We start from the raw sequence: 23,173 nt of genomic DNA on the forward strand, positions 1-23,173 counted from the left end.
CTTGCATTGGGTAAATCTTTTCTGAGGCAGAGTTAGCAGTACACAGATTTTTGACTGTGCAGGTATGCAGTCACCCTTAACATCCTTAAGGTTGTTCAAAGATTGACTGTATTCAAAATTTATTTCAGACTTCTCTCTTCAGGAAGTGAAGCTTCATTCTCCTTTATTTGAGTGAAGACTGGATTTAGGGAGTCCAAAGAACAAAGCATGAAAATAGGGAAAATAGTAACCTTACAGTGGAGAAACCGAAAAACACCCCCTTCAGCAAGTGACCAAGTTTAATCTCAGGAGTAATAAGACACAAATAAGTTGAAATAAGAAAAACTCTTCATTTCTGTTTAATCCTTTCCAAATATCCTTAAACTCAGTCTCACCACAAGAAAACACCAGACAAAAAACTTAGTAGTACTCTACTGATTAACTAAACAACAGTAAGAAGGTCATGATAACAGACAAAAATTGAGAAACCATCATCCATGAGAAGAGAATAAGACAGAATGACTAAAAACAATATCAGATCCTAGATTAGATTCTTATAGGGAGAAAAGACATTAGTAGAAGACTGGTGAATAGCATTGTGTGAATGCTAATTTCTCAGTTGTGATTATTGAACTATTGTTTTAGAAGATGCTAACATTAGGGGGAACAGGGTAAAGGGTACCTGGGGCCTCTCTGTATTATCTTTGAAGCTCTTCTGTAAGTTTAAAATTATTTCAAAATTAAAAAAAAATAAAAATAAAGTTGGCAACATAATTCTGGAAGAGAGGAAAATAACAGAGTTACAGTGATAAATTTGGGAGGTGCATTTGAAGAGATAGAAGTTGAAGCTTGGAGGAGGAGAAATTAGATCACTTGGAGAGAGTAAGCCTGTCTTGACAACCATGGAACATTGCCATTCTGGAACATTTAAGTCTGCTTAAGATTTTAGTAACTAGAAATTCCAAAAAACTCTACCTGAGTATTTGAGAACATTAATGGTCATGGTGCATTTTCAAAGACTATAGCTCCATTATCCAAAGTTGATCTCAATTTCAGATTCAAAATAATAACAAGCTCTCATACTTAATTCACTTGCATTAATATAAAGTACTTATTTTTATATTTGAAGAGACTCTTGCCAGGTATATGATGAATAAAGTACTTAGCAGAGTTCTAGTGCCAAATAGGCACTGAATAAAATGGTAGCCATTTTTAATATTTATTTTTAAAGACAGAAGTCTAGAAAAAGTGAAAGAATTTATAGTTTGATTCCCTGGAAAACTGCTCTTTATTAAGTTTTATGATAAATTTATAGAGAGGTGAATATGAAGAATTCCAAGGGAATCAGGATCAGCAATCAAGGGTCTTCAAAATATTGGCCTGTTTAAGTGCCTCCTATCTCTTAAGCCATTTCTATTTGATTCTTCTAGCCTTTGTTCTTAGAGATAAAAATCCTACCAGTGTGATTAGATGGAAGCAAATGTATGAGGCCCTGAATATGGGGCAATATCTTTTGGGGAATTTTGCTCCTTTTGGATCCATGGGGTCATCACCCTACATATCTCACCTCTGAAATTGTTACTTTGAGCAAGTTCAAATTAAATGTTAGAGTGTCTCCAAATCACCAATACTTCAGGCCTCAAATAACATATTTGCCTTCTTTAATTATAGATTTTTAAATTAAAGGTTTATAATAGCAATAGGGTATTTGTGAAGTTGTCTTAAACATGACAGTTACAATGTGTAATGACAAGATTTATTGCCTAAATAAACAGTCAAGAAAGATTATAATGAACTGCAGCAATCCAGCCAAGATGTAATGGGGACATCCTCCCTTGAAAGCAGCATTGGTTTTGTGTTCCAGGAAGGAAAGGGATTAGAATTACCATTGTTATTTAAAATGGAATAACAATGATAATTGGAATTAGAATTTGACATTGAAAATTATTCTGAATTTTTACTGAAAACCCCTGTTAAGTAATTATTTCAAGTTTTTCTAGTTGCTGAAAATATATTCGTCTGTATACTAAAATCACCCAGAGGATGAGTAAAGGAAAAAAAAAAAAATCTTTTCCTACTTTCAATGTCATTTTCTAATAATTTAACTGTGAGACATTCAACACTCAAGACTGAGTATCAATTGACTGGAAAGAGTTTCCTTTTGGTCAGGGAAAATAATTCATATATCAATGTTATCTTAAGTGATTCCTTTGAGTGATGATATGTAACCACCTGGGAAGAAAGAAGTGAACCCTATCGGACTATGCTGAACATTTATAACTATTGGGAGAACTGAGCCATGATTGCGTATTGTGTGCCCTGCATAAAATAAGTCCCCAAACTTTTCTGAAAGTAGCCTAATGCAGCAATGTAAAGTTCAAGGTAGTTTTTAAAATTTCTAAGGAATCAGAATTACAGGAAATATTGCCTCTTGATTATAATCCATTCCATCTTCAGTCAATTCAGTTCAGTCATTCAGTCACGTGCAATGCTTTGCAACTCCGTGGACTGCAGCATGTCCAGACTTCCCTGTCCATCACCAACTCCAGGAGCTTGCTCAAACTCATGTCCTTTGAGTCAGTGATGTCATCCAACCATTTCATCCTCTGCCGTCCCCTTCTCCTCCTGCCTTGAATCTTTCCCAGAATTAGGTCTTTTTCAATGAGTCAGTTCTTCAGATCAGGTGGGCCAAAGTATTGGAACTTCAGCTTCAGCATCAGTTCTTCCATTCTCTCTTAGATTTTTATTTTCCAGCAGATAGAGGCGTGAAGGCCTAGTAGCAAACAGTTCCCCTTCTATTCTCTTTTTTGGGTTCTCTAGCAAATCTCCTGAGTCAGCCTGTCTGAACAGAGATTTACTGACAGTCATAGTGTTTGGTTTGATGCTATGGCAATAAACACTCAAACTGTGCTCTGTGCGCATGCTCAGTTGCTTTCAACTCTTTCAGACCCCATGGACTGTAACCCACTGGGCTCTTCTGTCTATGGAAATTTCCAGGCAAGATAACTGGACTGGGTTACCATTTCCTTCTCCAGGGGATCTTCCTGACCCAGGCATCAAACCTATGTCTCCTGCGTCTCCTGCATTGGAAAGTGGATTCTTTACCATTGAGCCACCTGGAAAGCCCAACACTCAAACGACTAACTTCTAAATTTTCCTATTATATTCAGAGGCAAGCTATGTTTTAGTGGAATTCTTGAGCATATCAGAAGGAAAATTCTCTCTCCTTTTGCCACACTGCAATTCTTCAACTTGGCTTTTGTATCCACAAAGCTGGATGAATCACAAGCTGGAATCAAGATTGCTGAGAGAAGTATCAACAACCTCAGATATGCAGCTGATACTTCTCTAATGGTAGAAAAATGAAAAGGAACTAAAAATACTCCTGATGAGGGTGAAAGGGGAGAGTGAAAAAGTTGGCTTGAAACTCAACATTTAAAAAACTAAGATCCTGGCATCTGGTATCATTATTTCATGGCAAATACAAGGGGGAAAGTGGAAACAGTGACAAATTTTATTTTCTTGGGCCCTAAAATCACTGCAGACAGTGATTATAGTCATGAAATTAAGACACTTCCTCCTTGGAAGGAAAGATATGTAAAACCTAGACTGCATATGTAAAAGTAGAGATATTAATTTGCTGACTAATGTCCAGTGATCATGTACAGATGTGAAAGTTGAACCATACAGAAGGCTGAGTGTCAAAGAATTGATGCTTTTGAATTGCTGTGCTGGAGAAGATTCTTATGAGTCCCTTGGACTGCAAAGAGTTCAAACCAGTCAATCCTAAAGGAAATAAACTCTGAATATTCACTGGAAGGACTGATGCTAAAGCTGAAGCTCCAGTACTTTGGCCATCTGATGCTAGGAGCCGATTCATTGGAAAAGACCCTGATTTTGGGAAACTTTGTGGACAAGAGGAGAAGGGGTTGGCAGTGGACCAGATGCTTTGATACCATCATCAATTTAATGGACCTGCATTTGAGCAAACTCTGGGAGATGGTGAGGGACAGGGAAGACTGGCATGCTGCAGTCCATGGAGTTACAAAGAGTTGGACATGATTTAGTGACTGAACAATAACAGCCTAATTTCTGATCTTTGATCTAAGGTCACTTTTCCACTCTTCACTGAAGCTCTCTTTCCCTGGTTTTCTCAGATTCCCTTGAAAGAGGCTTAATCCAGGGCTGAGTTGACATTGAATTAAAACTTCTCTGTCTAACAATTTCGATTTCACACACAGTATTCTTGCCCCTTGATTATGTGTTGTGAATAATTTTTCCATAAAAAAAGATTGGAACCCTTATTACATGTCAAAAAGTACAGTTTCTATTGGTAAGCTGTAATTGAATACTGGCTCTTCCCCTTACTACTTGTGTGACCTTGAGCAATTGCCTCTCAACTCTCTCATCTTTAACCTGGATATCTATCTCAGAGAGCTGTGTGAGAGGTAAGTGTATAAAGGTAGAAAGTTCTCATGGAATGCCTGAAAACACAGAAAAATATTCAAAAATTACATTTTCAAAAATAAAATTTAAAAATTATTTTTACTTTTTGTATTCGAGCTGTTTCACTTGAAAATGACAGAAAACATAATCAAAACTGACTCAGGAAAAGGAAGGATATTTACTGGGTCATATAACTGAATAGCACAGGGTAAAAATGGATTGAGTCACAGTTTGACATTGGGTTTCAAACTATCTCATAAAAATCTGCTTTTGTCTTTCATGTTTAGTTTTGCAACCTCTGTGAAGATTGTGTTCTCAGATATGTGTCTAATATAGACACAGGATGATGCTAGTAGTTTTCAGGGCTACATCCTTCCCAACTGATATTCTACCATTTCCAGTTAAAGTGTTATTGTATGCCAGTTCTTGAAAAGTTTATTGAAGCCAAATAAATGCACCACTGATAGGCTTATATGTAATTCATATCATCTCTCTGATGTAAAGTCAAGACTTTTGAAAACACATGAACTGTTATGGACACATGGGAGGAAACACGGTCCTAGACAGAAATTACAGAACTATTGCTCAGAAGAGGATGGCTGACTGCTAGACTACAGAAACAATCGGTGTCCATTACAAACTAGATATATGATCATGATCTGATTATATGCATGGAATTCGTTGGAATAAGACAATAGAAATTTAGAACACTACAGAAATGATAATGAAAGTGATAAAATAATAAATGATGATTACTATATGTTGCTTTTCTAGTCAAAAGTGTTTTCCAATTTTGCATTCCATATATGCATTCTCATTTTTTTATTTTCTGTTTAGAAACCTGTGTGATACACAGGGCTTCCTCTTTACCTTTATACTTGAAGGAAACTGAGGCTCAGTTTCATTAAGTAGTTTTTCCTAAGGCTATATAAATATCTGGAAGCAGAATTAAGATTGGAACCAATGTCTACTATTTTTTAATCTTGTATCACTTTCATTCTATCACTTTATTATATTAGAGAGATCTAACCAGTAGTTTATATCCTGGAGAATGTCAGAAGGAAAGGGTATTCACATTAGGTATTGACAATTGTACAAGATATATGAAGTGGGTAGCGATTGGTAAGCACTGCCTGTTTGATGCTTTAGAATTCTACTATACGATACTACTATAAAAATCATGCCGCTCTCTCTAGAGTGGGCAAAAAACTTAGTTAATGGAAAAAATGATTAGAGGTAGAAAGCTGCTCAGCAGCCCTAATGGTCTCAATTTTGTCCACAAAATAACTTATAAACCATTCATAGTATTCTACCAGCACCTCCTTCCTTGATTTATAATGTCTTTTTTATGGGTTCAGAATGGAATCAATGGTCTGGAAGCGCACAGGAGGGTAATGTTTCCCAGAAGAGATGATATTAGAAAAAATGTGCTGCCCTTGCAGCTTTTGATGCACTTTCTCATTGGTCTACAGGTTGTTTTCTTTCTCAACTGTGATCTGGAAATGTACAACCAGAGGATCTCAATAAATGCTCCAATGTGTGACCGACTAATTTTATTAACATCCGTTCCCTCTGAAATGATGCTGCATTTACTTGGTAACAGAAAGATGTGGCATGAATGAGGAGGCTGTGGGCACAGTTCTGTGACTGAGAGAAAGGAGCTGCTTCTCCTGAGGACAGGGCATCCAGGCTTCACATTTCTCTGTGAATAACAGTTTCAATAGGACTAAATATGAATACATCTATCTTCCCTTAAGGTACCTCTTCCAAGAAAAAAATTGCCTCAGTGTTTGTATTTTGTTTTAATTTTTGCCTGGACTGTTATTATCACTACTTTGCTAATGAGAAAATAATTTTCTCTGTTATCCATTGCCTCTTTTCCAGTACTCCTGTGAACTAGTAAAATGCCCTTTCAAAAAACTTTGTTGGAATTAAAAGTGCCCCTGTAACCCATAACACCGTAAAACTAACCTTAACTTCATGAACATTTCATAAACTAGTATCCAGTTATCCCAAATATCCATACTTTCATTTATTCAGTCACAATTATCAATCTTTCAAAAACATAATTTCCTGGAATTTGAAAAATTATGTTCCCATTGTTCTTTCCATAAACTAGCACCTTAGATTTTACGATTTTACTTGGTTACTTGGAAGCTACTGCTGCCCTTACTTGAAACAGCTATTTATCATTAAAAAAAAAAAAAAAAGTACATCACCATCCTATGCAAGAGAATATAATTGTTTGTCAAAATCCATCATGTATTTGTCACTTCTGCTATGGTATCCAGTTATGCAAAATAGCCATAAATGTTGTTTTAAATATGTGATTTACATCAGCTTTTGACTGAGGGTAAGTTAATTTAAAAAATTTATGGTAAAAGAGCTAATTTTCTCATATATCTGGTTGGAAAAAAAAGCTAAAAACATGAATTTGTTGTCAGGTATTAATCTCCTATATTGTCCCATAATTGTGTTCTAAAGATTAAGAACTTTTTATCATTTAGTGAATTCTAAATGCAAAGATAAAGTTCAATGCTTACGATGAGATTTGAGATACTGGTGTATAAGATGATCAGACTTTGGATTCTGGTGTTGAGCATGCTTAATTAAGCAAAGGTGAAAAGAAGACCTCCTAAGAACTTGCTTTTAGATAGCAATGCTCCAAATGCCACAGACGCTTACGATGGCCAAGAAAAGAGCATCGTCCCTATCGATCGAAACTAATCCCTGCATGCTCCAGGAATGACTACTAAATACAGTCAGAGACATCTATTGTAGTATTTCAGGAAGAAGTACAGATTCACACTTGACTAAGCAGAGACACAACAAGATCTATAAATCAATGTGAGTTGGGTCTCTGTTCTTCCAGCACACTAGCACGACTGTGGGCAGCTTTTATGGTTTATGGAAGCCAGCTTTTTGTGCTACCTATTAGTATAAGAAAGCAGATTTTCACTAACCACCTGAGGATGTGAACAAACATCTCTTTCCCTACCTGGGCCCCTCTGCTCCTTTTTGTAGCATCCAAAGTCATAGACTTAAATCTGGCTGCCTTATGGTCTAGAAGTTCTTACACACCTGAGACTACATACAAAATAATCATAAATTTGTGATTATGCTTTTTTTTTTTTTTCCTGTGCGAAGGATCTATACATTTCACTCCATTCTCACAATCCTTCCCAAAACTGATATAATCTGGTGCTCTTGTATCACAAAGGAAGAGGGAAAACATAGGACTCAAGTCATACAGTTAAGTATCCTCTTCTGATTACAGGCAGAGGTGAAAAACTACAGCCCAAATCTTCAGTCACTCACATAGCTGCTTCTTCTACAAGAGGACTGACCTACCTTTGGTACCATGCCATTGGCACCCCACAAAAAATTAAAATCGGTAATAAAGGGAAAGAGGAAGAAAGCGAAAGAAGAACAGAGGAAGAGTTAGAGAGAAATACTGAAAACACAATGCTTCCAAATGTTCAAAAGCCTCTATCTTCTATTATTAAGGTGGGGATGGTAGTTTAGTCACTAAGTCATATCTGACTCTTAGGACTGTATGGATTATAGCCCACCAGGCTCCCTCTGTCTGTGGGATTTCCCAAGCAAGAATACTGGGATGGGTTGCCATTTCCTTCTCCAGGGTATCTTCCCTGACCCAGCGACTGAACCCATGGATTCTTGTCTGCTCCATTGCAGGCAGATTCTGTTATTGCTGAGCCATCAGGGAAGCCCATACTATTATTAACAATTATCTTAATAATAGAAGATCTTTGTTATTGTTCAATCCCTCAGTTGTGTCCAACTCTTTATGACCCATGGACTGAAGCACACTAGGCTTCCCTGTCCCACACTATCTCCCGGAGTTTGTTTAGGTTCATGTCCAGTGAGATGGTGATGCTATCTAGCCATTTCATCCTCTGTCACCCCCTTCTCCTCCTGCCTTCAGTCATTCCCAGCATCAGAGAATTTTCCAATGAGATAGCTCATCACATCAGAGGGCCAAAGTATTGGAAGTTCAGCTTCAGCATCAGTCCTTTCAATTAATGTGCAGAGTATATTTCCTTTAGGATTGAATCTCCTTGCAGTACAAGGGACTCTCAAGGGTCATGTCTACCATCACAACTAGAAGACATTTGTTCTTTGGAACTCAGCCTTCTGTGTGGTCCAACTCTCACTTCTGTACGTGACTACTGGAAAAACCATCAGTTCAGTTCAGTTCACTTCAGTTGTCCAGTCATGTCTGACTCTTTGCAATCCCATGGACTGCAGCAGACAAGGCTTTCCTGTCTATCACTCAAGTCAACTCCCAGAGCTTGCTCAAATTCACATCCAGTGAGTCAGTGATTCCATCCAACCATCTCATCCTCTGTCATCCCCTTCTCCTCCTTCCTTCAAACTTTCCCAGCATCAGGGTCTTTACCAGTGAATCAGCTCTTCCCATCAGGTGGCCAAAATATTGGAGCTTCAGAATATACAGGGCTGATTTCCTTTAGGATTGAGTGGTTTCATCTCCTTGCAGTCCAAAGGACTCTCAACAGGCTTCTCCATAGCTTCGACTAGATGGACCTTTACTGGAAAAGTAATGTCTCTGCTTTTCAATATGCTGTCTAGGTTGGTCATAGCTTTTCTTCCAAAGAGCAAGCACATTTTAATTTCATGGCTCCAGTGACCATCTGCAGTGATTTTGGAGCCTGAGAAAATAAAGCCTGTCCCTGTTTCCATTGTTTCCCCATCCATTTGCCATGAAGTGATGGGACTGGATGCCATGATCTTAGCATTTTGAATGTTGGGTTTTAAGACAGCTTTTTCACTTTCCTCTTTCACTTTCATCAACAGTCTCTTTAGTTCCTCTTCACTTTCTGCCATAAGGGTGGTGTCATCTGCATGTCTGAGGTTATTGATATTTCTCCTGGAAATCTTGATGCCAGCTTATGCTTCATCCAGCCCAGCATTTTGTATGATGTACTCTGCATATAAGTTAAATAAGCATGGTGACAATATACAGCCTTGACATACTCCTTTCCCAATTTGAAACTAGTCTGTTGTTCCATGTCCAGTTCTAACTGTTGCTTCTTGACTTGCATACAGATTTCTCAGGAAGCAGATAAGGTGGTCTGGTATTCCCATCTCTCGAAGAATTTTTCATAGTTTGTTGTGAGCCACACAGTCAATGTATTGGCATAGTCAGAAAAGCAGAAGTAATTGGTTTTCTAAAACTCTCTTGCTTTTCTTATGACCCAACAGATATTGGTAATTTGATCTCTGGTTCCTCTTTCATTTCTATATCCAGCTTGAACATCTGGATTTGCTCAGTTAACCTACTATTGAAGCCTCACTTGGAAAATTTTGGGCATTACTGTGCTAGCATGTGAGATGAGTGCAATTGTGCAGTAGTCTGAAGATTCTTTGGCATTGCCTTTCTTTGGGATTGGAATGAAAACTGACCTTTTCAAGTCCTGTAGCCACTACTGAGTTTTCCAAATTTGCATATTGATTGAAGCATCATATTGATTTAACAGCATCATATTTTAGGGTTCAAAATAGCTCAACTGGCTTTGATTACAAGGACTTTTATTGGCAAAGTGATGTCTCTGCCTTTTGATGTGCTATCTTGGTTTGCCATAGCTTTGTCATGATCTTTGTTTTTTGAATAATGAGCTTTGAGCCAACTTTTTCACTCTCATTTTTACCTTCATCAAGAGGTTCTTTAGATTCTCTTCACTTTATGTCATTAGAGTCATATCATCTACATATCTGAGGTTGTTGATATTTCTCCCAGCAATCTTGATTCTAGTTTGTGATTGATCCTGCCCAGCATTTCACATTAAATATTCTGAATTTAAGTTAAATAACCTGGTGACAATATATATCCTTGACATACTCCTTTCCCAATTTGGAAACAGTGCATTGTTCCATGTCCAGTTCTAACTATTGCTTCTTGACAAGCATACAGGTTTCTCAGGTGACAGATACGGTGGTCTGGTATTTCCGTCTCTTTAAGAATGTTCCAGTTTGTTTGATCCACACAATCAAAGTATTTAGTGTAGTCAGTGAAACAGAAATGGATGTTTTCCTGGAGTTCCTTTGCTTCTTCCATGATTCAATGAATGTTGGCAACTTGATCTCTGGTTCCTCTGCCTTTTCTAAATACAGCATGTAATACTAGAGTTTCTTTGTTCTTGTACCACGGAAGCCTGGGTTGAAGGATTTTGAGTAAAATCTAACTTCCATCTGAAAGGAGTGCAGTTGTACAGTAGTTTCAACATCCTTTGGCATTACCCTTGTTTGGAATTGGAATGAAAACTGACATTTTCCAGTGCTATGGCTACTGCTGCGTTTTCCAAATTTGCTGACATATTGAGTGCAGCATTTTAACATCATCTCCTTTTAGGATTTTAAATAGCTCAGCTGGAATTCGATCACCTCCACTAGTTTTGTTGGTAGTAATGTTTCCTAAGGCCCACTTGACTTCACACTCCAGAATATCTGGCTCCTGATGAGCGATTACACTATTGTGTTTATCCAGGTCATTAAGATGTCTTTTGTATAGTTCTTCTGCGTGCGTATTCTTGCCACCTCTTCTTAATTTCTTCTGCTTCTATAGGTCCTTATTTTTTTTGTTCTTTATCACCCTTTACCTTACCTATCCTTGAATGAAATATTCCCTTGATACCTCCAATTTTCTTGAAGAAATCTCTAGACTTTCCCAATCTTTTGTTTTCCTCTATTTCTTTTCATTGTCCATTTTAATGAAGGCCTTCTTATCTCTCCTTGCCATTCTCTGGAACTCTACATTCAGTTGGGTATATCTTTCCTTTTCTTCCTTGCTTTTCAATTTTTCTTCTTCCTGCAGCTATTTGTAAAGCCTCCTCCAACAACTACTTTGCATTTTTGTACTTTTTGCCACTTTGGGATGGTTTTAGTCACTGCCTCCTATTAAATATTATAAGCCTTTGTGCAGCACTCTGTCTACCACCAGGCTCCTCTGTCCATGAGATTCTCCAGACAAGAATACTGGAGCAGATTGTCATGTCCTCTTCCAGGACATCTTCCTGTCCCAAGGATTGAACCCTTGTCTCTTATGTCTCCTGTACTGGCAGGCACGTTCTTTACCACTAGCATCATTTGGGAAGCCCTGATCATTGTATAAAGATCTATATTGTATGAAGTCATTTTTTCACTTCTACACTAAAAAATGTCCAGGAAAACCATAGCAATAAGTTTGGACATCAAAGAGATGTCTCTGTGGCCATTTAGCACCTCTCATTGATGTGGAATCCATATCAGTTTTAGACCAAGTTGTACTGAGCATCCCTATCTGACAGGTCAGCAGTCAGAGACAGAGGAACGGTGGTCCAGCTGGTTGTAGGATAGATATGATGAATTAGAACCAGGTTTAGATCCAGGTCTTGTCACTATTTAAAGTGCTTTTATATTTATGAGGAGACAAGTGATTCAAATAAATAAAAATGATTCATTCTACTTACTTCACCCACCTTACTCAAATGTGATTTTCAAAACAGTGTAAAAAATATGCCTTTATCTTCTCAACAAACACTTCCTAAAAAAATTGGTATAAGAAGTTAAAGTTACAGGGTCACTCAAGGTCTCATTCTGAGAGGATATAAAAAAAAGGGTAGGGGGACTTAGTAAATTATGTAAGTTATAGAACTGAAAAGAAAATCCTTTGAAGAATAGGTCATTGGTTTTGATATTAGAGGATAAGGTATGAGATGCACTTTGAAGAACTGTAACCTAACCAAGCAGCTCACACATAGTGGTTTTCATTAAAAAGTTGCCATTTATCTTATCATGGTGAGTTTATCTTACCATGAGCTGTCATTGAAAGGATAGGGAAATACTGTGACTTACTACAGCACAGCAGATATCAAAAAAAGACAGATGGCAACTTTTTAAATGACAGACACAGTTCTCCAGGGCTTATTGCTGTCTCCAGATTTAGGAGCGGCCACCATCAATACCAACCTCTGGGGCTGAGCTGAAAGGAGACATTAATAGAGCATATTCCTATATTAGTAATAAAATCTTAAACTCTTGGGAAAATTTTAAGTTTGGGGAGGGATCTGTCCTGTTCACAGTGGGGAAAAAACTCATGATAATGAGGCTAACTTGTATTTTAATATTTGATCTTAGCTTCATAAACAATGATGGTTTCTTGAAGCTTAAAATTTTTTTCTGAATAAAATTTAACAATTAAGATCCTGTGGTTTTGAGCCACACATTCCTGAAATCAATCTGCTTTTCTCTGTGTCTCGATTCTCTCATTTATAATGTGAAAAAATTCCTAACTCATGGGATTGTGTTAAGAATCTAAAAAGGGAAGAAATAAAATAACAATGCTGTGATTGCTGTTGATATCAGTATTAACCCTCATTTGATGTTGGATCCAGTGACTCAAATCTCAAGTTTCTAAATAAGAAAAGTAATTCTAGCTGACCCCTAAACAAATTGAGACAATGCTTAACTATCCTATATTTAAGACAATCTAACTAATACCACACACCCATATGTCCCAGTTCTGCAATCAACGGCTAAAGTCTACCATCTTCTGTACTATCAAGTGCTAATTGGCCATTTAGAGAGAACTTGCCCTCATTTAGGCTGGCTCATGGTCACCTCTCCTTTCTGGGCCACTGAGAGCACTTATTATCCATATTAAGCATGCTGATATCTTCATATATTGCATTCTATCATTTTGTATCTGAATCTTTCTCTCCCAACTAGATATTCATTCCTTGAGGACAAGTATATGCTACATATTTTCTTTGAAAGTTATGACCAACCTAGACAGCATATTAAAAAGCAGAGACATTACTTTGTCAACAAAGGTCCATCTAGTCAAGGCTGTGGTTTTTCCAGTGGTCATGTATGGATGTGAGAGTTGGACTATAAAGAAGGCTGAGTGCCAAAGAATTGACGCTTTTGAACTGTGGTGTTGGAGAAGACTCTTCAGAGTCCCTTGGACTGCAAGGAGATCCAACCAGTCCATCCTAAAGGAGATCAGTCCTGCGTGTTCATTGGAAGGACTGATGTTGAAGATGAAACTCCAATACTTTGGCCACCTAATGTGAAGAGCTGACTCATTTAAAAAGACCCTGATGCTGGGAAAGATTGAGGGCAGGAGGAGAAGGGGATGACAGAGGATGAGATGGTTGGATGACTCAATGGACATGGGTTTGGGTGGACTCCGGGAGTTGGTGATGGACAGGGAGGCCTGGCGTGCTGCGGTTCATGGGGTCGCAAAGAGTTGGACACAACTGAGCAACTGAACTGAACTGAACTAAAGCAGCTTAGTCTAGTGTGAAGCAAGAAATTAGAACTCATTGATGATAGTTTACCTTAAAACAATATAAATTAATTTACATAGACAAAACTTAGAATACCATCATTGTATTTGTCTTCCTAAACTCTTAAAGTTAACAGTGTGATGGAGAGACAAAATATTAAACAAATAATTTTAAACTGACTTCTAGAAAAAAAAAAAAAGAAGACACTTAAACTCTTGAACTTTAGTTTCACCATCTGCTAAATAACAAAATTTAGCAGGTAACCCTAAGATCCACTGCAGATAAAGCATTATTGGTTATTATTTCATGAAATTTGACAGTGCTTGGAATGTACTAACTGTAATATATATATTTCCAAACAACAGTCCGGCATATGTTCTAATCACATACATATGGTATTGGCCATAGACCTCACAATTTTAAACAAAGGGGAAAAATGGCTATAATCACTGTTTTACTTTCAAACACAGAATGATATTGAAAATTTAGAAAACCTGAAAGTCATTTCCTCTTAGACTGCTTTTAATTCCCTTCGGTGTTTCCCTTGGAGCATTTTTTCTTTATTTCTCCATTTATCAGATGCTTAAAAACTCTGAAGAATGAAGTTAACTAATTGTCCATTAGATGCCTTGGATCTTTCATCTATTTAAGAACCTCTCCTTGATGCAGTTCCTCTCATTAGATAGACTATGAGCTTTGTTGTGCACTCACAGATGGCATCCTAGCTTCTGCAGCAATGGGCACTTAAGCTCCAGGAAGCCCTGTTTAGACGTGGATGTTTTAATAGAGCAGTCCACATCCAACCTCTCACTCTTGTCTAAGTACCTGCTTGTGATGATCACTTTGCTTCCTGCTGCTCTAAGTGGAGTCATTAAAAGAAATGCAACTTTCAGCACAATTGAGAAAGGGTGGTAACTTTCTTCATTTGAAGGTCAGCTCCACCAAACATTTAACCTTTTTACTTCCATCAATTTAATCATTAGGAAGAAATCAGATAATCCTTATCTTTAAAAAGTCCTAAGAAATAATTGCATCTCTCTTTTTTTCTCTCAACAGTTGATGGGGGCAGGGAGGGAAGAGTTGGGAAAAATAAACTAAAATTTAGAACATTAATGGTTGTTCCTACATGTATTTAGATTTAGGTAAGATGACCCCAGAACATATTTAGGCATTTGATATGTTAGGGTTAGGTTTCTTCAGCAACCCCTAGCCCTCTGTCCTATGGTCATAAAGTAGATGGCAAGAATTTTTCAGTTTGGGATTGTCTTTATTAGAACCAGAATATAAGAACTGAGACTTTTGCAAAATATGGCAAAGAGGTTGAAATGAGCATGGACGATTGCCCAGTTTCTATGTTTATTGAAAATATTACTGGAAAACAAGGAAACTATTTCAATGATAAATGAACAATTTAGTCTTTCTTTTAAAATATTAGATTTATACACTGTCCCCCGTTAATCCCACAAGTATTTATCAAGAAGTTACAGGATATATCACTTCTTGGGAGATGTTTCAAAGAAGTTATCCGGCATGACAGCTGTTTTCTAGATTCTGAAATCTATTCAGGTAAAAAGAGACAAGTATATGTTTAGAAAATTAAATGTAGAATTAGACATGAAACAAACAAAGGTAACTATAAGTCTGCATAAATGTAGGTACTACATTTAATATAAAGTAAAAAATAAACAGTCAAGTATACAGCATATGCTAGCAATATATAGTCAAGATATTTAATAAATTACTGTGATTCCAATTAATGTCTGATAGGAAATTTGAATTTGAAATGTTTATTGAAGAAGCAGGATAAAGAAATAAACGTTTTAGCTGGAAAACAGTGCACAGACATTGAACCAGCATCTTCAATTCAGGTAGTTTTGTGCAAACTCTCATCAGGGAAGACCCTACCTCTTCACTTAGCCCTTGAAAGACGTTATCACTTTACTACCCACATGGTCTCCATGTCCACTTGTTTCACTTTTTCTTATTTCCATTGTATATTTATAAAATAAATATACCCTCCACTTTCAATAGCCTCAGGGTACAAGTACCAATAAAATTCCCATTGACTAAAGTATTAAAATACATGAAAAGGAACAATAGCCAGCAGCAATAATGATTAAACACATAAGTATCAAACAAAGCAAAATTGTATTAAAAACAACAGCCTCCTCAAATCTACCCTTAAAATGTAACAGGCCAGCTTAGAATGTAGGGAAAAAAGGGAATGAATTGTAACTATACACAACAACCTGGGCTATAAAATAAAACATAACTTTCATTTTACTATTTGACTCAGTTTCTGGGTATTCTCGGTATAGTTTGCTTTCCCCTCTGCGTGCCTCTGTTTCTCTAGGTGGCAAATGGGAAGGATATGGTTTATCATCACCTTTCAGGGATGTTGTGAGGAGGAATGAAATAAAAAATACCAAATGACTTAAAAGTTTTTTTTTGTGTGTGTGAAGTCTCTCAGTCGTGTCCGACTCTTTGCGACCCCATGGACTGTAGCCTACCAGGATCCTCCATCCATGGGATTTTCCAGGCAAGAATACTGGAGTGGGTTGCCATTTCCTTCTCCAGGGGATCTTCCCGTCCCAGGGATCCAACCCAGGTCTCCCACATTGTAGGCAGACGCTTTACCCTCTGAGCCAGCAGGGAAGCCCCAATAAAAGGTGGACCGGCACAAATACTAGTTGCTCCAAACACTGCTGTCATTCTGACATTTTTGAAATATTTAATCCCTAACTACATCCATAATCTGATAACAAAATCTCCATTTTTGTTGATAAACTCAGGTTGTAGGTGTCATATATAATTATGGAAATGGTATACAAATGGTTATAGTTTTATTATTTTTAATACTTATAGCTGGTGACACTGCCAGAGAAGTAAAATGACCCTACATTCTGTGATACATTGCAAACCTCACCAGGCACATATCTAAAGTCCTTTATTGAAACAGTTAAGTTCAGTCACTCACTCATGTCCGACTCTTTTCGACCCCATGACCTGCAGCACTCCAGGCCTCCCTGTCCATCACCAACTCCCGGAGTTTACTCAAACTCACGTCTATTGAGTCAGTGATGCCATCCAACCCTCTCATCCTCTGTCGTCCCCTTCTCCTCCCGCCTTCAATCTTTCACAGCAAGGGTCTTTTCAAATGAGTCAGCTCTTTGCATCAGGTGGCCAAACTATTGGAGATTCAGCTTCAACGTCAGTCCTTCCAATGAAAATTCAGGACTTATTTCCTTTAGGACGGACTGGTTGGATCTCCTTGCAGTCCAAGGGACTCTCAAGAGTCTTCTCCAACACCATTTATTGAGCCAATAGAGATTAAAGGATGCTAATTTTATGTTAAGACTTCAAAAGCCACGAGTACATGTCTGTACCACTACTTTTCTACCTAAAATATTCAACTCTACTAGATGAATTTATCCCCCAAGGAGAACAACAATCTTATTTGCTTTTAAGCCTTAATTTCCAAGTGAAATTCTAGAGGACTATTCTTTATTGTATTATTCACAAAGTCTGTTTCAAACACTTAGCAGGCACTTTATGCACAAATACACTCATAGCATCTGCTACTCTGACTGCTCTGTATGCCAAGTTCTCATTTTCATTTCTTTGGAAAGAGGGTTCACTGTTGGTCCTTATCCTTATTGCAAAATGTATTAGGAGAATAATTCAATAAAAATAAGACTGACTATGCATTAAGAACAAGGGCAAGAACAATTGAAGAAGAAGTGTTGTTCTCCAATTTTTGTTTGTTCTTTGGCTATTCACTATCTACTTTCAGATAAAATCTACTCAAATACTTTGTTATGCCATTAAATTCAACAATGGAGATAGTAATCACAGCATTTCTTTATTCTCTAAATTGTAACCAATATTTGACTTTCCTATTTTTCCTCTATTGCAAGGTTTCAAAGAAGAAGCAATAAAATTATTTAATTAAGGAATGAAAAAGTATACAGTGGTGTTTTTCCATAAAAGTTTCCAGTTATAATGCTAAAGTAGACAAAGGAACAATAGTGACAGAGAATCTAGATTAATTAATTAATGCCATTTCATTCTAAGAGCAGTGGATTGAATTCACTTTCTTGTCACTGGTGAGAGGCATACCACTGACAAAACTACAAGCATTGAATACAGTGAAAATGGCTTACATGCTTAGAGCTCTAAAAACTCAAAAACATTTCTGCTGATGCCTATATCTTCCAGCTAAAACAAATAAATACATAATTTAAGTATCTGGACTGAAACTGTTAACAGCAAGACCATATATGGTGAACATTTCCTTAGACATTTGACAGATTTTTTTCAAACTATGAGTTTAGCAGGGATGAATCCCAGCTAAAGGAAAGAAGTCAAGCATCTCTGAAGTGTAAGGCCAAGCTTACACGTTGTTGGTCAAGCACTTTGATGTAAAGAATGTTTGTAGGCACCATTGGGCATAAATCTAGATTTTTATCCTACAGTAATAAAGACTAAAATTTTATTTTTTTTATATGAGTCAATCTTTTAGAATATGATTATTCTACAGGTTAATGGACTTCATTATTCTAAAATACGAGTTATAGCAGTTATTACAAGAAAGTCAATTTAGGGAGATAAAATACATGTAGAAAAATATATAACATCAGACAATGATACGTGTTAGCAATGAAAATAAAACATGGCGAGGAAACGTACTGGAATGAAGATAAGAACAATGAGGCAATTTTAGATGTTGATCAGGAACAAATTTGTGTAGCGAGATGGAAAAAGTATGCATATATCTGTGAGAAGAGTGTACTGTACGGGGAAAAAAAAAAAACACAAAACCCTCTTTAGGACTCTAAAATTGTTCTTGTGACTTTTGTGAAACAGAAAGATGGTCAATGAACTGAGCTCTGTGAGGGAAAAAAAAAAAAATAATAATAATCATTATTCCAGTGAAAATTCTTGTAGCCCAATACACAATGAATTATCTCATTCTCTGATTTTATTTATGATAATCAAGTGTGGTACATAGGGCATATACTGTCTTTCATTTTCAGACTTAAAGAGAAATGGGGGACTTCTCTGGTGGTCCAGTGGTTAAGAATCCATCGCCAGCACAGGACCACATGGCTTTGATCTCTAGCTGGGCAAACAAAGGCCCCACATGGGATCTGGGCAATTAAGCCCACACACTGCAACTACTGACAGAAGCCCAAGCTGCAACTACAGAAGCCCCTTGCCACAATGAAGAGCCCATGCATGCAACTAAGACCCGATGCAGCCAAATAAATACAGATTTAGAAATAATAGTGATAAACTGGATTCAGGTATTCACTTCTACTGTCCAAGCTATTGGTGGGGAAATAGTAAACCTCAAAACTAAGCTTACTCACTTGAAGCTCACATTCTCTGTTCAGAAAGTCACTAATATTTGGTAGATTTCTTCGGACTCTACAAAGAAGTCAACATCTTTAAGAATTCGTTTCCCAACAGTGTGCATAAAATACATACATATTCATGCTAATAGTCTTACATTAATCCAAAGATATTGAAATTTTTTTCCTCAAAATCACTCTTTTTATAGAATACAATATTGACTGGGAAGAATTCAAAGAGCACATAGACCCTAATGGAAACACCAGAGAATATACTGGCGCTTAAATCGGGGATGGAAAAGCAGGCTGTCCAGGTGAGAATGGAGTTAGGGTGCTAGGAGCACATCCCCTCGCAGGTCAAGTCAGTTCCAGGGTCCTGGATTTGGCTCTGCAGCTCGAGGGCGGCCTCCTCGCAGCCGTGCAAATTGGCCACGCGGTAGCCCACAGTGCCCAGGGCACAGCAGTCAGCGGACACCAGCACGTAGATGGGCAGTGGCCACGGGACCTCCCGGCAAGCGGAGGGCGGCGCCAGGCCCAGGGCCGCCGGGTGGAGCCCAGCAGGGCCAGCCCCATAGCCCCTGCGCTAATTTCATCATAGTCACGCCCTGCCCAGCCCCAAACCATGATATTTTTAAGAAGAAATACCTTCAGATGATTTCTTTCCGAAATCAAATGCTGTAAAAGAAAAACAAAACAAAACAAAACACCGAAGAAGCTCGAGGAGGTGGACAGCGGAGCACCGCTGGACTCCTGAGGGTGAGCGCATTGTAAAATGTCCCGGGGCATCTAGTTACCGCAGAGAGAGCACGTGCAGTGATGTGACGACCCTTGGCTTCGCATCCAGAAGATGTCCTGAAACGGGAAAGAGCACTGAAATAAAAGGTACTCCTTACTCCATTCCCTTTGTGTTGTTAGAAGAGATACCTTTAGCAGTTCCATTAATCGCACCGCAAGTCCACCCACAGGGACAATAGTATCTATGGTTCCTCATAATGTTCTGTCTTCCCCAGTCCTTGGTAAACTGAGCTAGCTCACAGTTGAAGGTAAAACTGACCATAGTTGTCTGCATCCATTTCAGCTTTAGGTAGGAATTATCTGAACACGTGTGGGTGCATGCAAACACACGTGTACGTGTTTACCTCTATTTATCTGTACTGCACTTCTTTTTCTGTATTGCACTTTAGATGCAAAGTGTTCTTTGCCTGTTCACTTGTTTTATTCTCTCAGTCTGAGATCAGAAGGAATGTTGACAATGTGTAATGGGTTAAAAACATATACTTTTACATATAAATAAATGTCTTACAAACATTTCCACAAATGTGGAATTTGCTTTGTCCCCAAGTGAATTGATATGCATGTATGTATGTTTGATTTTTTTTTTTTTAAGCACTTAATAAATGCAACAATTGGGGAAGATGTAGGTTTGTTCCTTTAGGCAATGCTCCAAAAGGCGGGGTGAGGGGGACTTTTCTTCCTGATGAAATATGCTACACTGAACAAATCCAAGAAACTTTGGAGAAGATTATATACTCCTGACAGCCCAAATGTGATAAGTATATCAAGATTTAGTGTTCCTTTATTAGTTTCTCTTACAAGAGAACACCACAGCTGCCAAATCTGAATCATTACCCTCATTTTTCCTGATATAATCAGTATGAAAATGGTGACTACCTGGATATTGCCTCAATGTGAGCTTTTCTAACTAAATATGGTGAGATCCACCTTATTGTAGAATTCACTGATTAGAGTTCTGATTAATGCCTCTTCTTTTATTTCCACTCCCCAGATTAAGATTAATACCTCATATACATACATATATGCTTGAATTACTCGTCCCAGCACTTATTTCTGGATCAGACTCTCTAGTATATTTGCTGAAATTTTGGAGGGACACAGGGGCTTCTGGGAAAGTGAAATTACTTCCAGAGTCTGCCCTTCCATCTCTCTTTTATTTTCCGTATGATGGTATGTGTGTTCAGTTGTGTCCGACTCTTTGCAACCCCATGGACTGTAGCCTGCCAGGCTCCTCTGTCTGTGAGATTTTCCAGGCAAGAATGCTGGACTGAGTTTGCCATTCCCTTCTCCAGAGGATCTTCTCGACACAGGGATCAAAGCCGGGTCTCTTGCATTGCAGGCGGATTCTCTACCTACTGAGTCACCAAGGAAGCTATTTTCCATAACTTCAGACTAAAAAGAAAAATGCCCCAAAGCTGTGTGGTGTGTTTATTTCATTATATTGAACAAAGCCCCAGTCCAAAACAGTACTGGACCAGCAGCTCAAAATGCAGGTACTCTACATTTTCTGGTGAAACGCTTTCAAAAGAAGAAGACAGAAGAACATAGTTTTTGTGGTGAAAACTCACTATACCCCAAAATTCAACTGACAGAAAATCTTTTGCTGTTATCTGAAAAGATTTGGCATTAAGTACAAAGACAATTGAGCTGGGCTGAGAAAATAATAGGCAGCTCTCCTGTTGTTCACTTCCTTCAGTGGAGCAGCTGATCCCCTGGAAATAAAATGGGGAGAAAGCATCCCCCTCAGAGACCCAGGAAATTAAGTCAGAGAACAAAGCAGGGTTTTTTTTTTTTTTTTTCCACTGCAAGGGCAAGGCTTTTTAAATGGAGAGATTACTAGTCCCCTCCCTGAACCACAATCTCACTTTTATCTTACTCCCATTATGATGCTGCATTTACTCAAAAAAGAGCAGGAAATAGGGCAGGAAAGGCAGGTTGAGTGTCTACAGAAGATATTCATGGAAGATACACTTTCCGCAAATACGACACTGAAAGTTTTTCTCTGAGTTCAACATCTTATGACAGCGAATGACATATATTTAATTCTAACTAAAGGAAAAAAAAAAAAGAATGTATTATTTTACTTAAGTTTATTATTATTTATTTATTATTTATTATTATTATATTATTATATATAATATAAATATTATTTATTTAAATTATTTATTAATTTATTTTCTTAAATTTATTTAAGAAAACTATGGCCAGCAGCCACTATCTCTTTTTTATAAATAAATTTTATTGGAACAAAGGCACAATCATTCCTTTATGTATTGCCTTTGACTTCTCACACTATACGAGCTGAATTGAATAATCAAGACAGAGACCACCTGGCCATCAAAACTAAAATATTTAGTATTTAATCATTTATAGGGCTTCCCTGGTGTCTCAGAAGTTAAAGCGTCTGCCTCCAATGCAGGAGAGCTGGGTTCAATCCCTGGGTTGGGAAGATCCCCTGGAGAAGGAAATGGTAAATCATTTATAGAAAACCTTCTGTCAAACCTCCCTCTCCATTTATATAATTACATAATCATCTCTAGATGGTTCTAGACTCAGGGGTGTTTATGACTTACAGACTCATTCTCTCTGTCCCACTTCCATCTGTTAGCATTATCATCCAGTATGTTAGGTTCATTCCCATGTAGTCTAGCCCTGAATGGTTACAAAGAATATCACAGGTGGTTTCAGATTTGTGTTATCATAATAGTAACACTTGAGAAAGAAAAACATTTTTCCAATATGTGGTGCGCAAGCCCATGTAGGTTTCTGGCCTGACATGGCTAGTGTTCTCATCCTTAAAACTGTTTCCTGGGACCAATGAGATAGAGCAGGGATACTGAATAGGCCTGTGTTACACGTTCTTTTATAGGGACATGGGCAGGAAGAGGCTAATTCAAACTCTGGTAATGAGCATGACTATATCTGACTCACAAGAGAGTGATAGATCAAGGAGAAATAAGACCCTTGTAAAACACCTCCAGATTAATGGCAGTGGTGAGAAGAATAAATGTGCAGACAGCCCAGCTTGCTCAAGTTTGTAGTTTTTACTTGTTATTCAAGGGGTTAAAATACTAGGCTATGTGTTTAAATCCCTAAAACTATCACTGTAGTTGAATGGACACTTGATTCTAGCAACTGGACTTGCTGTTGCTCTAAGAGAGAGTTTAAACCAGAATCAAATTAAGAAATGTTAGAGTAAAACAAAAAATGGTTCACATACTCTATTCATTGATCTAAAAAAAAAAAAAAAAAAATGACAGATGGTCTCAGTTCATTTCTAAGGTGAACCAT

The 23,173-nt window shown here is 37.7% G+C and overlaps 1 long non-coding RNA gene across 1 annotated transcript; it reads right to left on the minus strand.

Moving 5' to 3' along the window:
• Positions 1-10,408: 10,408 nt before the first annotated feature.
• Positions 10,409-22,910, minus strand: LOC122684712. Its single transcript, XR_006338130.1, has 3 exons — positions 22,900-22,910; positions 12,294-12,296; positions 10,409-10,568 (listed from the first exon to the last, which is right to left on the minus strand). It is a non-coding gene; the product is annotated as an uncharacterized LOC122684712 (long non-coding RNA).
• Between the last annotated feature and the right edge of the window lie 263 nt (positions 22,911-23,173).

Source organism: Cervus elaphus, chromosome 27 (assembly GCF_910594005.1).
Source record: "Cervus elaphus chromosome 27, mCerEla1.1, whole genome shotgun sequence".
Lineage (NCBI taxonomy): Eukaryota > Metazoa > Chordata > Mammalia > Artiodactyla > Cervidae > Cervus > Cervus elaphus.